We start from the raw sequence: 17,704 nt of genomic DNA, 5'->3' as shown, positions 1-17,704 counted from the left end.
AAGAGTTGGGGATCTTTCCGACTGGTTCTTTGGGCTACATGAGTGCCTCGTTTTGGATCAATTGTCACGGATGACGTCATCAACCTCTTTCAGTCGCCTTGATCCATTCCAGGCCTTTCGTCGAGTAAATTACCTTGCTCGTGAAGCTCCGAATGATGGTGTGAAAGGGATCTTCTGTCTGACGAATTGTTCCGCAACCCGCGGATTTCGCGGGATTTGAATTTCGGGAAGTGCGCGGGACGGGAGCGGCCGCAGTAATCGGATGTGATAAGGCGGAAGCTCCTCGATTTCCGCGCCACCTTTTTCGCCACGTACTGCGCGTGCGTCTGCTGCGGGGTTTGATGGGATAGCCTGGGCCTACCAGTCAGCCACTCGGAAGCGGCCTCTTATAAGCCGCCGGCTCGGGGTTTCCAAACAGTGTGCTCTCTCCTTTCTTTCTCCCTTCGCAAGGTCCTTCGCCACCTCCGCTCTCACCCTAGCGCCGCAGTCCCGTTCGAGATTTGCCGGCAACGATGGTGAAGGACAAGACGTCCGCTCTAGAGCGTGCGAAGAAGGCGGCGGCGCAGGGGAAAGGGAAGAAGTCCGCTCGGGGCAGATCTTCCTCAAGGAGTGCTCTGCCCAGAGGCTGGATCCAGGGCGACTGGATGCCGACGGTGATTCGGCAGGAAGATCTTGATGATATGGTTGAGGGAGGAGTCATTCCTCACAAAGCTGCGCGTCTCCCGGGGAGAGAAGTCGAGCCCCAACCTCGTGATGGTGAGTGTGTCCTCCTCGCCACCCATATCGATCGCGGGTTTTCTCTACCTCCTCATCCTTTTTTCCGGAGCTTTCTGAACTTCTTCGGAGCGCAGCTCCACCACTTCACTCCCAATTCTATCGTGTATCTTGCCGCTTTCATTTCCTTGTGTGAGGGTTTCTTGGGTTGCCGCCCCCATTGGGGACTCTTTAAGCACATCTTCACTTGCCGTTCCCAATCGGTCAAGAAGGCCAAGTCGAGTGACAAAAGGACGCAGGTGATCCAGCTGTGCGGGGGCCTGGCGATCCAGACGAGGGGAAAAAGTTCTTTTCCATCTATCACTTTCCCAGAGTCGGTCCGTGGTTGGCAAGCGACCTGGTTTTACTGTAAAGACCAGGCGACCCCAGGACAGTCGACTGGGCTTCCCCCTTTCTCTCTTGACCGAGCTCAAAAACCTGCTTCTCTGAAAGTGACGCCGGAAGAAAAGGCCCAAGTCAAAGTGCTGGTTGGTCGAGTGGTTCAGCTTGTCCGCGAGGGCATGACTGGCATGGACTTGCTGGAGGTCTTCCTTCGGAGGCGCATCCAACCGCTCCAGGCTCGTGACCACCCGATGTGGCTGTACTCGGGTCTCGAAGACACCACTCGGATCCACCCGGAGGAGGTCACTGATGAGATGTTGGAGGGGTGGCTGTCGAGCATCACAGGAAACAAAGACAACCCCCGAGGAGCCAGGAGGGTTCCTCCACTCGACAACACATACGAAGTGGGCCAGGTCTGACTTTATGCTCCTGACTGAGATCTTGTTTTCTTCATTGGTCTTCTTTGAATTGGTCGATTGACTTTTGTCTTGTCTGTTGTTTTCCAGGCAACTACTGAGATGTACTCGACACCCAACGGGGCACAGGAGCCAACTGAGGAAGGGGAGGCGAGTGGAGATGAGAGTGGAGACGAACAAGGCGAGTGGGAATCCGATGGCGAAGGAGAGGGAGACAACGACGTCGGCTCCAGCGAAGAGGAGGAGGAGGAGGTTGAACCCCCCCCCCCCCCCCGCTCGGAGAGGCGATCCAAGCTTACACATGATCCGGCGCGGGAACGTGGTAAGGCGACTGCTCCTGTTGGGCAGTCGTCGAAACGCCCTCGGACCTCTTCTCCTACGCCGACCGAAAAGGCTCCCATGCACCCACGCGCGACGCCATCCAAGCCACCCAAGGCTCTGCCCAAGATGAAGATGACTGTCCCCACCATTTCTGGGTAATAATAAAACTTGTTTTCCTTTGTCAACCGTGGACAGATCCTTGGTCGATTCATTGAGCCAACTGACTGACTTTCGAGATTTGCAGTGCTGCTACTTCTGAGCTCTCCGCCAAGGACGATGATCAAGAGATGGAGGATGCTGTTACTTCCAACCCCGGTATGATTACTGATGTTCTGCCTTGAATCGACTGATGATTTCTCATAACTCCGGTCGACTGAATTTTTCTCGTAGCTCCTTCTCATGTCATTAAGCTCCCTGACGACGACGACGAAGAGCCACCAAGAGTGAGGCGGAACAGGAGAGCGTCGGCTGGCGGGACCCCACAATCCACTCCGGCGCCTGAGGCCGTAGCTCGAGACGGTGGTGAAACCACTCGGGCTTCTGTGACTTTCGCCATTCCTCTGACGAGTGTGCGGCCCTTGACGTCGACTGCGGATCCGCCTTCGCTCTTCACCACACACCACGTCCCTGAGGACCAAGTGGATGCAGCTAAGGAAGCTGTATGCCAGGCAGGGATCATGATGGAGCAGGTCAAGGTGGTTCGAGAAGCCAGCCAAGCAGCTTATGACACGAGTTCAGCTCTTCAGAGTAACGTCCAGGTCAGTCGATTCACTGCTTGTTCTGTTAGGGTATGCTGTCTGAAGAATCTCTTTTCTGAAGATCTTTAAATATGTACACCCACTGGGTGTGTCTGTTAAGTCTTGGACGAGTGGGGGCACGCTTAGTGCACCCACTGGGTGTAGTCCCCGAGACTACGGTGGACTGCTGGCACTCGACTGTAGTCTTTATATTGTGTTGCAGTAGTTGTACTTCTTCACTCGGTCTGGTCAGGCCATGTCGAGTGAAACTGTATCCGGTCGACTGCGGGCAGTCGATTTTTTTTGTTTTGCAAAACCAGTGGGGGCACGCTGAGTGCACCCACTGGGTGTAGTCCCCGAGACTACTGTTGAATGTTTTTTATTCAGCTGTAGTCTTAGAAGCGTCATCATTGTCTCTTGGTTACTCAGAAGCAACTTATCTTGGACCTCTGTCGACTGATTTTTGCAGAAATCCTGTGGACTTGTGGCTCTCTATACTGAGTTGGAGAACAAACAGATCCAACTCAACCTTGACTTGAAGCTTGCTCAACAGAACCTGCAGAAGGCGCAAGAAGAAGCAAAAGGTATGGCTGGTGAGGTTTCTCATTCTTGACAAGTGACTTTTCTTTCTTGCCCGTTCTTGATGTTGAGCTCACTCGACGTTCTGTAGATAAACTGGAGGAAGCTCTGAAGAAGAATGATCGAGATCTTGCCGAAGCGCAGAAGGAGGCATCAAGCAAAATGAAGCTTGCAGAAGAGAAACTGGCTTCGGTCGGAACTCTTGAGCAGGAGAACTCCAGACTGAAAGCTGCTCTCGAGATAGCTAATCAAGAGGTCAGCCGACTGAAGAACGACAAGATGGTTCTGCACGACAAGGCGGGTGAGCTGGCGGGGAAGGTGAATGATCTGGAGGCTTATCTTGGTGGACTCGCCAAGAAGTTGTTCGTCATGCTCGAAGGTAGTTACTCCGACCCGACTGTCTTCCAGTTACCAAGCCCGTGTAGGGTCACTGTCTTATTCTTGAATTGTGCTCGCAGAATTTTGCCAGAGCTTCGAAGAGGAAACCAGTCGAGTGGAGCCGGGCTTGGATCCCGCCAATTCTCTCGTGAAGGACGAGGCTGCTATGAAGGACGAGGCTGCTATGAACATGCTCCGACTGGAGTCTCGTGTTACCAGCGTTGTTGACTATCTTGCCCGGCTGAAGGTTGCGATGTCGCGGATCGACACGTCACTCTGGCCTGGGACGACGCTTCAGAACGACCTCGAGTCCCTGATGGCTCGACTTAATGAAGTCCCAGGTCGAGTGGCGGAATGGAAGAAATCTTCTGCTAGATGTGGTGCTGATGTCGCTCTGTCTCTGGTCCGCGTCCATTGCAAGGAGGCGCGAGAAGAAAAGCTGGCCACCATTCAAGTTGCCAATACCAGGAAGCACATCTTTCAAGACTTCATGGAGACTTTCATCGCTGCTTCTACTCGTATTGCAGACGGGATCGACTTGGACGAGTTCGTCGCCCCTTCCAGCCCTCCGCTTGAGGAATGAAAAACTTTTATGCTTCACTTTAAATTTGCCTCGGAATGCCGAGTGGATTTATAACCGTTAAACTCTGCCGAGCCGAGGGCTCGAGTACTTTGATCTGAGGTCTGGGACCTTTAGGCCTTATCTGAACTTGCTTTCTCGTTGAATATCTTCATGGTTTGATCCGTCGAGTGGAACTTGATCTTCACTCGGAATAACCTTGTATTCGTGGCGTAACTCCGAAGGAGAAGGTAGCAGTCGACTTGCGCCTCGTCGTCCTTGCGGATTGGGTTGTGTCCTGTACTTAGGTGAGCGCTGGGCTGCAGCTAAGCCCCCGAGTGGGAGGTTTGCTCTCACTCGGTGGGATTTTTGAACGCTTAGGCGAGCACTGGGCTGTAGCTAAGCCCCCGAGTGAGAGGTTTGCTCTCACTCGGTAGGATTTTTAAACACTTAGGCGAGCGCTGGGCTGCAGCTAAGCCCCCGAATGGGAGGTTTGCTCTCACTCGGTAGGATTTCAAAACACTTAGGCGAGCACCGGGCTGCAGCTAAGCCCCCGAGTGGGAGTCTGGCTCGCCACTCGGTAGGATTTTTAAACACTTAGGCGAGCACTGGGCTGCAGCTAAGCCCCCGAGTGGGAGTCTGGCTCGCCACTCGGTAGGATTTTTAAACACTTAGGCGAGCACTGGGCTGCAGCTAAGCCCCCGAGTGGGAGTCTGGCTCGCCACTCGGTAGGATTTTTAAACATTTAAGCGAGCACTGGGCTGCAGCTAAGCCCCGAGTGGGAGGTTTGCTCTCACTCGATAGGATTTTTAAACACTTAGGCAAGCACTGGGCTGCAGCTAAGCCCCCGAGTGGGAGGTTTGCTCTCACTCGGTAGGATTTTTAAACACTTAGGCGAGCACTGGGCTGCAGCTAAGCCCCCGAGTGGGAGGTTTGCTCTCACTCGGTAGGATTTTTAAACACTTAGGCGAGCACTGGGCTGCAGCTAAGCCCCCGAGTGGAAGGTTTGCTCTCACTCGGTAGGATTTTTAAACACTTAGGCGAGCACTGGGCTGCAGCTAAGCCCCCGAGTGGGAGTCTGGCTCGCCACTCGGTAGGATTTTTAAACACTTAGGCGAGCACTGGGCTGCAGCTAAGCCCCCGAGTGGGAGGTTTGCTCTCACTCGGTAGGATTTTTAAACACTTAGGTGAACACTGGGCTGCAGCTAAGCCCCCGAGTGGGAGGTTTGCTCTCACTCGGTAGGATTTTTAAACACTTAGGCGAGCACTAGGCTGCAGCTAAGCCCCCGAGTGGGAGGTTTGCTCTCACTCGGTAGGATTTTTCAAACTTAGGCGAAACGGATTCGCAGCTAAGTCACCCACTGGGGGATTTCAAATGCAAACAAAAGTGACAACAATTATTGAAACACTCTTGTCTTTGATAAAAATGAACTGCAGAAGTTTTTCTTATTACATCTCGTCCGAGGGAGAACTCAAGTGTAAAAGGGGCGGAGCAGTTCCGCATTCCAAGCTCGCGGCTCGTTGATCTGGCGATCAACATTGTAGAGGTGATACGCTCCATTGTGGAGGACTCTGGTGACGATGAAGGGGCCTTCCCAAGTAGGAGCAAGCTTGTGTGGTTTCTGTTGATCCACTCGGAGGACCAAATCTCCTTCTTGGAAGGCTCGACTCTTCACATTTCTGGCGTGGAATCGACGCAAGTCTTGCTGATAAATGGTCGATCTGATCATGGCCATCTCCCTCTCTTCTTCTAGGAGGTCGACTGCGTCTTGCCGGGCTTGTTCTGCTTCATCTTCGGTATAAAGTTCGACTCGGGGTGCGTTGTGAAGAAGATCACTTGGCAGAACTGCTTCGGCTCCATAAACCAGAAAGAACGGAGTTCTTCCAGTCGACCGATTTGGGGTGGTCCTCAATCCCCACAGAACTGATGGAAGCTCGTCGACCCATGCGCCCGCTGCGTGCTTGAGATCACGCATCAGCCGGGGCTTTAGCCCTTTGAGAATCAGACCATTTGCCCTCTCAGCTTGTCCGTTCGACTGGGGATGGGCGACCGATGCGTAGTCGACTCGTGTGCCTTGAGAGGCGCAAAAAGCTCTGAACTTGTCCGAATCAAAGTTTGACCCATTGTCAGTGATGATGCTATGCGGGACTCCATATCTGAATGTTAGCCCCCTGACGAAACTGATAGCAGTGCAAGCATCAAGATTCTTGATAGGCTTAGCTTCAATCCATTTGGTAAACTTGTCGACTGCCACAAGCACATGTGTGAAACCGCTCCTGCCTGTTCTCAGTGGACCAACCATGTCCAGTCCCCAAACAGCAAAGGGCCAGACGAGTGGAATGGTCTTCAGGGCTGACGCAGGCTTGTGTGACATGTTGGAGTAGAACTGGCACCCTCCACACTTGTCGACTATCTCCTTTGCCATTTCATTTGCTCTTGGCCAGTAAAATCCCGCTTGGTATGCTTTAGCCACAATGGTCCGAGAAGACGCATGGTGACCACAGGTTCCCGAGTGGATATCATCAAGGATTATCTGACCTTCTTCTGGTGTTATGCACTTCTGACCGATTCCAGTCGCGCTTTCTCTATACAACTGTCCCTTTATGACTGTGAAGGCCTTGGATCAACAGACGATCTGTCGAGCCTCTTCCTCGTCCTCTGGGAGTTCTTTCCTTAGGATATACGCGATGTACGGTATCGTCCAGTCGGGAGTGATTGCCAAGACTTCCATGATTAGGTCGACCACAGCAGGGACTTCGACTTCAGTCGGATCTGTGGCACTTTTCGGCTGTGGGGCTTCTTCTGTAAAATGATCTTCTTGGACTGACGGCGAGTGGATGTGCTCCAGGAACACGTTGCTGGGAATGGCTTCTCTCTTGGAGCCTATCTTTGCCAAATCGTCAGTCGCCTGATTTTTCAGTCGGGGGATGTGCAACCTTCTTCGTGGTCATATAAATCCCATATACAAGCTTCTGGTAATGAGGATATCTTTGTTTTGAAGGGGTCAAAACTTCAGACACATAATATACTGGGCGCTGGACTCTGAAGGCATTTCCTTCTTCTTCCCGCTCGACCGTAAGTACTGTACTGACAACTTGTCATGTGGCTGCAATGTAAAGCAGTAGAGGCTCTTTGCTGATTGGGGCAGCAAGCACCGGCTGGGTGGAGAGTAGAGTTTTGAGCTCTGCAAATGCTGCATCAGCTTCTGGAGTCCACTCGAACTTGTCAGACTTCTTCATCAGTCGGTAAAGAGGCAACGCCTTTTCACCGAGACGAGAAATGAATCGACTTAGAGCGGCCAAGCAGCCTGTAAGCTTTTGGACATCGTGCACACGCACAGGACGCTTCATCCGGAGTATGGTACCAACTTTTTCAGGATTGGCGTCGATCCCCCGTTCGGAAACGAGAAAACTGAGTAACTTTCCACCTGGAACTCCGAATGTGCACTTTGATGGATTGAGTTTGATATCATACCTCCTGAGGTTGGCAAAGGTTTCAGCAAGGTCAGTCCGCAGGTCGGAACCTTTCCGTGACTTGACCACAATATCATCCATGTATGCCTCCACATTCCGACTGATTTGAGTGAGTAAACACTTCTGAATCATCCTCATGAACGTGGCTCCGGCATTCTTGAGGCCGAACGGCATTGTGACGTAACAGAAGCATCCGAATGGAGTGATGAAAGCCGTTTTGATCTCTCGCACCCCGCGGTGGAGTCGACTATTTGGTCGATGCGAGGGAGAGGAAAATGATCTTTCGGGCAGGCCCGATTGATATGTTTAAAAGCAATGCACATGCGAAGTGACTTGACCTTCTTGGGGACCATGACGACATTGGCGAGCCACTCGGAGTGGTAAATCTCTCGGATGAACTCCGCTGCTAAGAGCCGAGCCACCTCCTTGCCAATAGCTTTCTTCTTCTGGACGGCGGACCGTCGAAGATGTTCTTTCACAGGCTTGAATTTTGGGTCGACTCGTAGACGGTGCTCAGCCAGCTCTCTGGGAACTCCAGGCATGTCAGAGGGTTTCCATGCGAAGATGTCCCAGTTCTCACGGAGGAGCTGGACGAGCGCTTCTTCCTATTTGGAGTCGAGCGTCGTTGAGATGTGAGTCAGGGCAGCATTGGGGTCAGTCGGGTGAATGTGGGCTGGCTTTGTTTCGCCGGACGACTGAAAAGCTGATTCTGAAGCAGGCTTCTTGGCTCGCAACAATTCACTCGGATCGGCGGTCTTCTGGTACTCTTGCAACTCGACCACTGCCATCTGAGCATCAGCAATCTTTGAGCCTTTCTGAAAACACTCTTCTGCTTTCTTTCGATTGCCTGTAACAGTGATCACACCTCTGGGGCCAGGCATCTTCAGTTTGAGGTACACGTAACACGGTCGAGCCATGAAGCGTGCATAAGCTGGCCTGCCCAAAATGGCATGATAAGCGCTTTGGAAGTCCACGACCTCGAATGTCAACTTTTCCTTGCGGTAATTCTTCGAATCACCTAAAACCACATCAAGAGCAATCTGGCCGAGTGATTCGGCTTTCTTCCCGGGAATGACTCCGTGGAAGCTCATGTTACTGGTACTGAGCCTGGACATCGGAATGCCCATCCCTTTCAATGTTTCTGCGTATAGTATGTTCAGTCCACTGCCACCATCCATCAGGACTTTGGTCAGTCGAGTGCCTTCGACAACTGGGTCGACCACCAAAGCTTGCCTCCCAGGGGTGGCAATGTGCGTAGGGTGATCAGACTGGTCGAATGTGATGGCAGTCTGAGACCACTTCAGATAACTGGGTGTTGCCGGAGCAACCATATTCACCTCACGGTTAATGACTTTCAGTCGACTTTTGCTTTCGACATCAGCAAAAATCATCAGGGTGGAATTGACTTGGGGGTATCCATCGTCACTATCTTCCTTGTCCTCAACTCTGTCCGACTCTTTTTCCTTATCTTTGGACTGCTTGCCCTAAAACTGCTGGATCAGGAGCCGACACTGTCGAGTGGTATGCTTTGGGTAAATAAGATTACCCTCTTCATCTTTCTTGGTGTGGATATGATATGGCAGATCCAAAACATCATTTCCATCTTGATCTTTGACTTTCTTGGGCTTCCAGGGCCCCTTGGGTTTTTCCTTGAATTTTCCCTGGGTTACGGCCAGGGCCTCCCCAGGGGCGGCTGGCTCGGCCTTCCGCTTCTGTTTCCGACTGGAGTTTTCTCCGGTTTCTTGGGCGACTGCCTTGTGCTTGCCACTCCAGAGTCGATCTTCGTCTTCACCATTAGCGTATTTGGTGGCAATCTCCATCATCCGATTCAGAGACATCTCTCCAGTTCGACCGAACTTCAGATTCAATTCTCTGTACTTAACGTCTTCTTTAAAGGCACAAATTGCTTGATGATCTGGTACATTCTCAACTGTGTGATGCAATGTGATCCATCTCTGGATGTAATCCCTTAGAGTTTCATTCGGTTTATGCATGCAAGACCGCAATTCTGTAAGGCCTGCAGGTCGCTTGCATGTTCCCTCAAAGGTTGTGACAAACACTCGGAAGAGGTCCTCCCAAGTGTAGATGCTGCTGGGTGCCAACTGATTTAGCCACGCTCTGGCTGAGCCCTCTAACATGAGAGGCAAATGCTTCATAGCCACCTCATCATTGCCACCGCCAATCTGTACAGCCACTCTGTAATCTTCAAGCCAAGTGTCAGGTTTAGACTCACCGGTGAACTTGCTAACTCCCGTCGCCAACCTGAAGTTGGGAGGAATCACTGCGGCTCTGATGGCTCGACTGAAACACTCTGGCCCCGAAGCATGTACTCTGCTGCTGGCAGGCGCATCTCTGTCGTGGCCTTCTCGATGAGCTCTGTTTCTGTCAACCAAACCTTGAACGAGGATGGATCTCGCATCAAAGCCTGGGTCCCTGGGGTCGACTGGAATCCTCCGCCCAACACTATGAGGGCGTCTGTCATCTCGTTGTCGAGGCGCATACGACCCACTCCTCGGGGGAGGGGTTGGCACTCGACGTCGATCATCACGATCGAATCGGTGATCATACTGCTCATTTCTTCTGTACTGATCGTGCCGGTCTCCACGTCCCTCACGCCTCGGGGGCGATCTCGGGCTGTGAGCCGACTGGACTGTATCCGTTGCAACGGATCGACTGTGGATCCTATTCCGTGACTGAGAAACAGCGGAATTCTGGTTTCCCGCCGCCCGGAGCAATGCTCTGATCTGCAACAAGCCCCTGCCAGCCTCTGACTGGGAGGGCTGAATCGATTCTGCTATACGGGCCGCGGCGGCCAAATTCTGAACTGGGGTTCGATATACCTGTGTCGGCGGGAAGAGCTGACGTCGATTGGACTCGGGAGCTCGCTGACGCGCTTGCTCGTCGAGTATTCGCTAGAGATTCTCCAGTCGAGTGCGCTCGGCCAAGTTAGCCAAGCGCGCGTCCTCCAAGGCCCGGGCCTCGGGGGTTTCTCCGACGATAGGAGTGTGGAGTGCGTCCATGTTCCGGCGGCGAAGCTCCTCTCGCTGCAATGACGTGAGAGGTTCGGGGAGATACTCATCATGGGGATGCGATGGGTCGCCTCCACCCGCGCCTCCATCAGCGCGAGGGAAAACGGGAGGACTATGTGTTCCATCGACCGCCAGAACCTCAGCCGCTGGGTCGCTGCTGTCGCACTCGGATGCGGTCTCCGCGGAGCCAGTCGACAGGTCGAACAGGCCGTAGAGGGATTCATCGGGCTCGATTGCCGTGACTTGTGGGGCGGCCGACTGGCGAGCCACGACATGCCTCACCCACCTCTGAAGTCTCGACCAACCGGAGCGCTTGCGCTGGTGGGAGACAGGGCGGGGAGACGACACGGGGGCCGACAGATACTGGGTCGACGGCTGCCGCAGGAGGACGCCACGAACGCATGCGCGGAAGTGCGTCGCACCGCGGACGGGGAGCGCGTCGACGTCGAGTGGAGCCTCCTGAAGCCAAGCGGAGTCGTCGGCGATGAACGTGAGCGCGCCGAGACGGATCTCGCGGCCCTCCACCAAAACTTCGCACGAAACCATGATCAAAGGGATCGGAAAAATCGCAACTTCTCCAACTAGGCGCTAAGATTCCTGCCCCACGGTGGGCGCCAACTGTCGTGGTTCTAACTCTGACAGTGATGCAGGGGTGTGTGTATGGAGAGGCTAGATCTCAGCTATGGAGAGGATGTAAACACACCAGGATGTACGAGTTCAGGCCCTTCGCGGAGGAAGTAACAGCCCTACGTATTGGTGCCTGGAGGCGGACGATTGGATTATAGGCATGTGAATAACAGGGGGTGCCAACCCTTGATACTGAGGAGGGGGTGGCTTATATAGAGTTCGCCAGCCCTCTCCTGCCCTCAGTAATGCAGGGTTTAAGGTACATTAAGGTTGGGCGTTACTGGTAACGCCCCTAATAAAGTGCTATGATGACCATAAAGACTATTTAATGACCGACCTTTTGCCTGCGGAGTGGCTTTAGATCTTCTGGCAGTCGAGTGGTTGACTTCGTGGTCGAATGGTAGCTTCTTGGTCGAGTGTCTTGAACCTGTCGAGTGGGTACCTTCAAGTCGATTGAAAGATGACTTCTTCTAAGGACGTCCTTAGGCAAGGCTCTTAGGACAGGTTCGTGCCCCTACCCTAAGTACATAGCTTCATCAGTATTTGAATGACAGGGGCCACCTGTCACGTGCTGACGTGGCATGTTTTTTGCAGAAAATCCCCTTACTTTACGTATAATCACATAAACGCCCATTTATTTTGCCGGAAAACAGGCTCCGGTAAGAGATTTTTTCGTTCGCAACTTTACAACATTGAATCGGACTTTTTAGAAAGTTTCCTTGGTAACTAAAATTAAATATAAACGAAAAAAAATGTCTCACAGGATTCGAACCTGCGACACGCTGGGCAAAGGCTGCGCGCGCTAGCCGCCTGGCCAGAGCCGCAGCTGTGTTAGTTAGCAGGCTTTGCCATTGTTATACATACTCAAATGCGCAGGGCCGGCGGTTAGGCCTAGCTGGGCCTGCTATTTATTTTTTGTTTCGCGTTTGGCCCGTTCGTTGCCCAGGTTTCTTTTCATTTCATTTCATTATAACCCGTAGCAACGCACGGGCATCCTACTAGTAATCCTAGAATTCCATCTGCTGAATCAAAAAAAAATTGTGGGATAAAAAGGAATTTAAATTGCTCGTGCGTTGCAACGGGATCTAAGTATTCAGGGTTAAATTAATAATTAAACCAACATAGTCCTTTTTCTTACATGGATATTCTTGCAAAATATGAAAATTTGCTACAGCAAACTATATAAAATGTTTGATGTTGTTGCAAACTTTCATCAAAAAATAACATCCCTTGAGCTCTCACAAAAAATAACAAAATCGCTGCTCACAGTTTTGTGCACTTTTTGAGCAGCGATTTTTTTTGTGGGAGCTTCTCAGATGTTATTTTTGGATGAAACTTTGCAAGAACTTCAAACATATCGTAGAGATTGATGTTGCAAAATTTCAGATTTTTTGGATGTTGTTTCGTAGAAAATCCACTCTATTAATGTTAAATCACTCTTATTTTATTCTTCTTTCTACCAAGCTCTACATATCCATATCCCCCGGATAATGTGAACCTTGTAAAATATAGAAGAGAAGATTAACGGTCCATATTAAGAGAACAGATCAAGTTTAGAAAAATATAAAGTTCGTCGCTGTTAAATCTTTCTCACCAAAAAAGTAATATTTTCCTTGCAAACATATCCATCGGTGGGATGGAGCTGAACATGCAGTAAACTTCTGCTCTCCTTTCCTGGTATTATTAATTGGTACTGTTCATCAAGACACTGAAGAATGCTAAAATATATATCTAAATGCCGATGTTATGTTCACAAGGCCCTGAAGAAACCATATGTTGATTTCACAGTGCAAGTTGTATGCACAATCCTTTGTGTATGTGGCAAGAAAAAAAATATCACGGTGCTTCTAGTCTCTGCCCTGATAAATATATACCAGAATCAAGCCTTTTCTAGTTAATCGAAGCTAGAAAATAAAGAGATTTGAGGAGGAAAATAGTGGTTGTCCGTTTCCTGGCCCCCAGCCGTTTCGCTCCAAGAATGTCACCGAAGCTCTCAGGAAAATAAAAAGATTGCCTGCATGCATGCAACAACAATCTGAGATAATGCAACGAACCCACAGATCTATGAGAACTACGTACATATCAGCTTCCAAACCTAAGAGATCAACCAAGCAAGTGAACGACTGATTGGATACCTTACAAGTGTGATTCATGACAAATGAAGTAATCGTTCTTGACGTTGGTGCCAGTCAGATGCATGCATGTATATATGTCTTGGAGACGCCGGTGTCAGCCTTTAATATGAACTTGTGATCTTCATAATCCACATATCATCTTGTCAATCAGGATCAGACAATTCTCTGAAAATTACAAGAAAACTAAGAGTAGAAGAGTGAAGGATTCAGTTGGCGCAAACAACATGAGAATCAATTTTTTTAACCTTGAATCAAGGCCACTGAAGTTCGTGGACGCGACGGTTGGGCGCCGGGGTATCGGCATGCCGAAGGTCGGTGTGGGGGCAGGGCAGTCCGCGGCTCAGCGCCTCCATCCCGCCGCTTCTGCAGCGTCCTCAACGCTGATGATGGAAGCCGGCGATGGAGAGTGCGTCGCGGCGGCAGAGCATGTGGGAAAGCGGCGTCGCGTAGGGAGTCCTCGCAGGGCACTGGTGTCACGAAGGAAAGCCGGCCGCCTCCAGCGATACTAGGGCCGGACGAAACAATAACATAATTGTTGGTTGAGAGAATCTATGTCGCCAAGAGGTAGGAAGGTTAATGGTGATTTTTCAGGGCCGTGAATTGTGGGATTAGTGGGAACTGTGGGAGAGGATTTTTGGAAACAAAAACGAACCATGCATGTGGGCATGAGGTAGGAAGGTGGGATTTGACGGTGGTTAATGTAGATTTTTCAGGGCCGTGAATTGTGGGATTAGTGGGACTGTGGGAGAGGATTTTTGGAAACAAAAATGAACCATGCATGTGGCAGGTCGGCAGAAAAAGGAAGGACGGGAGGCGGGACAATGAACGTGCGAGGGCGGACAAGAAATTCGACGTAAGAGGGGAGAGGGAACCTTACAAATCTTTTAGGTAGTAGAGAAAAGGGATTGTCCATATTACAAAGGCGGGGTATATCGTCCGGCCCCGACCGTAACCGAACTGCAGTACAATTTTCCTTCCTACCAAAAGCAGCCATGTAGTGACTAACTACATTTTGATCTCGGATCACATGCGTTACTTCAACCTCCCTATCTTCCTGGAGCCTACGCTTGATTTCAGCTACTAGCATAGCATGCTTTGAACGATCCACACTACTCCCTGTGATCATGGATTTGGCTTCAAGGCTATCAGTTTCAAGAATGATGGACAAGTCTGTCCATTGGAACGCAAGGTGCAGGCCCTCCCTACATGCCTCCAGTTCTGCCTCTAGTGCTTCAGCACATGTGTTCAAAGCTCGACATGCAGTGAAGATAATCTCACCATGTGCATCGCGGAGCACCATACCTGTCCCAGCAGTGCCGTCGGCCTCCATATAGGATCCATCCACATTCAGCTTTGCCCAGTTTTCCTGCGGAGTACACCATTTAGCCGGTGGTCTGCTCATTTTGTCTGAATCAAATTTTGCGCTATGTAACCCTTTGTAACTTTTCCTGTTTCATCTTCTATCTATATCTATATCTACTAATAAATATGCACGTGCAACGCACGTTATATTTAGGCAATATATTAATTACACACGGATATTAGGTATACTATTATTTGTGTGTTAATTATGTGATTAGTGTAATATTTGGTATGATATTAATTGCACGTTAAGCACGTTTAACGCTCGCCATTGGAGCGGTCTAGATCGTTGGATTAACTTAGTTCGATGGCCGATATCAGTTGGATCTGCCCCTTTGGGTCTTTTTATATTGGTATAAATATAGATACCAATATAAAAAGATTCAAATCGGCAGATCCAAACCATCTCGACCGTCAAATCATGTCATCTAGCGGTTCAAATCGCTCCATTGTTGAGCACCAAACACGTTTAGCGCTCTAATTACCCATCACTGCCATTGGTTATAAACACGTTTTGACTCAACGCTATCCCATGAAATCTGGCATGTAATTAATATCCTACCATTCCCGCGAAAAAAGAAATTGATATCTTACCAAATACCAACGTGCAACAAATATATCTTACCTAATATAACGTGCAACTAATATCCTATCTAATATAAACGTGCATTGCACGTACATTATTACTAGTTTCTTAAGAAAAAAGCTCCCCCCCCCCCCCCCCGCTTTATATATAAAGCACCATCACCGAACAAGTTGAAACCGGCCGATACAAACACACACACACACACCGCACACACACCCAAGGCTGGATACAAGGACGCCAAAAACGGCAATGCCACCCCAACAAACACCTAGGGCTAGACGCCTACAAAGTCGCTGCACTCCAGCCGTGACCTTACAAAATGGGAAAGAACACTACCTGAAAAAACAGAACCGGAAAAGGGCGGCCCTGGCAGCGGTTTTTGGGCTGGGTCAAAAACGCTGCCATGGCAGGCTTATTTGCCTGCAATGTGAGCGTCGGGTCTTAACATGCTACAATCTCCCCCTTCAACCCTGTCGCGAGAGGATGACGATGTTGATCGAGGCTCGAAACTCGTGGAATCGCACACACCCAAGTGACTTCGTCAGGATAAGGGCCTTCTGCTTGCTCTTGCCCATGAAATCCACGATCACAGTACCATTCATCAACACAATCCCTGTTGAAGTGATAGTGGATATCAATGTGATTGTTGCGATCACGGAGAACTTGGTTCTTGTAGAGCGAGATTGTTGACTTGTTGTCGATGTAGAGTAGTAGCGGCAGCAATTTACTCCGCCTCACATGACCAAGTGGCCACCACCTTTTGCTTATGGGCAGGAGTGTAGCCAGGCTCCAGGCTAGAAGGGCCATGGCCTGGGGCGTGGCTTAGGAAGTCCTTTGTATACCGTAGATAAATTTGCCACTGCAGCAACCATAATTATTGTAGCTAAGAATGTTAGCCTGGGGCGTGGCCCAAATGTGGCTATGCCACTGCTTCTAGGACTACCATATGACGAGGAAACATGACACAAAGTTTACCCAAGTTCGAGCCCTCACGATTGATGTAATACCCTACTTCTGCTTGTGTATATTGCGTTTGGGGTGTACAAATTACAGGTATGAACCAAAGGATTGTGTTGTTGTTAAGTTGTATGGACTAGCCAGGCCCCTGCTTATATAAGACACTGAGGCCCTAGGTTTACAAGAGTTCTACTCGGCTACGTCGGTGGAGGGGAGTCCTCCATGGATCTAGCCTCATTGTCTTGGCAAGGCTTACACAGTCTTCTTCGTAGTTAGTCGTCGGCCGACATGGTGGCTCAGGACGAAACCGACTTCGGGGTCCTCAGTTCGGCCCACACTAGTAGAAAAGGGGGTTTTGGTTCGGCTAGAAAAGAGCACTAATACCGGTTACATTACGAACCGGGACTAATGTGAGCATTAGTCCCGGTTCAAGCAGCGAGGGCACGGTACAGGCATTACTCCCGGTTCAAATGGGACCTTTAGTCCTGGTTCGTGCCACGAACCGGTACTAAAGGGTGCGATGCCCATTAGTACCGGTTCGTGGCACGAACCGGTAATAAAGGTCCCTTTAGTACCGGTTCGTGCCACGAACTGGTACTAATGGGGTTGAGACCTTTAGTACCGGTTCGTGCCACGAACCGATACTAATGGTGCAATTTTCAAATCCTACCCCCCCCCCCCCGGTGTATCGCCTTTTCAGTTTTGTAAAAAGCAAAAGAAAATAAAAAAAACTTTAAAAGTTAAAATCCTTCGAGATGTAGTTATGTTACCACATCTATTAGTTAGGAAAATTTTGAAACTTAAATTTGGACATGTTTTGCAAAAAGTGTAGGGAAAATGTGAAACGGCTATAACTTTTGCATACGATGTCAGAAAAAAGGTATAATATATCAAAATGTTCAGCATGAAAATCCGCATTCAATTTTGACCGCCTACGGCCTGTTTGCAAATTTTTAGAATCCTCAAATTCCAAAAGGAAAAAAAGTTATGCTCAAATTTTAGTTTTTTTTAAATTTTCGTTAAATCTGGTCAAACTATGGTCAAACTACTTATTCAAGAAGTATTAGTGTTACTAAATAATTATTCAAGAATATTAGTGTTACTAAATAATTATTTCAGTTTTTTTGAATTTTGGTCAAATCTGGTCAAACTGTGGTCAAACAATGGTCAAATTACTTATTCAAGAAATAGTAGTGTTACTAAATAATTATTATTTTTTAGAACAATAGTTTCAAACTCAAACAGTGAAATGTGTGACTTCATGCTCAAGCTAAACTCCTGAGGGTTAATAGGATTGACATCTTACTATTGTCAGGAAAATAACAAGTGCAGACTTGGAAACGAGGGAGAATAGAATCCGGAAGTTAATCGTGCTCAGGCTGGGGGAGTGGGAGGATGGGTGACCGTTCGGGAAGTTAGATTATTTGAAATGATGAGGGGTGATTAGAA

This window comes from Triticum aestivum, chromosome 1A (genome assembly GCF_018294505.1).
Source record: "Triticum aestivum cultivar Chinese Spring chromosome 1A, IWGSC CS RefSeq v2.1, whole genome shotgun sequence".
In the NCBI taxonomy this organism is placed as follows: Eukaryota; Viridiplantae; Streptophyta; class Magnoliopsida; order Poales; family Poaceae; genus Triticum; species Triticum aestivum.
This window is presented reverse-complemented; position numbering follows the sequence as displayed.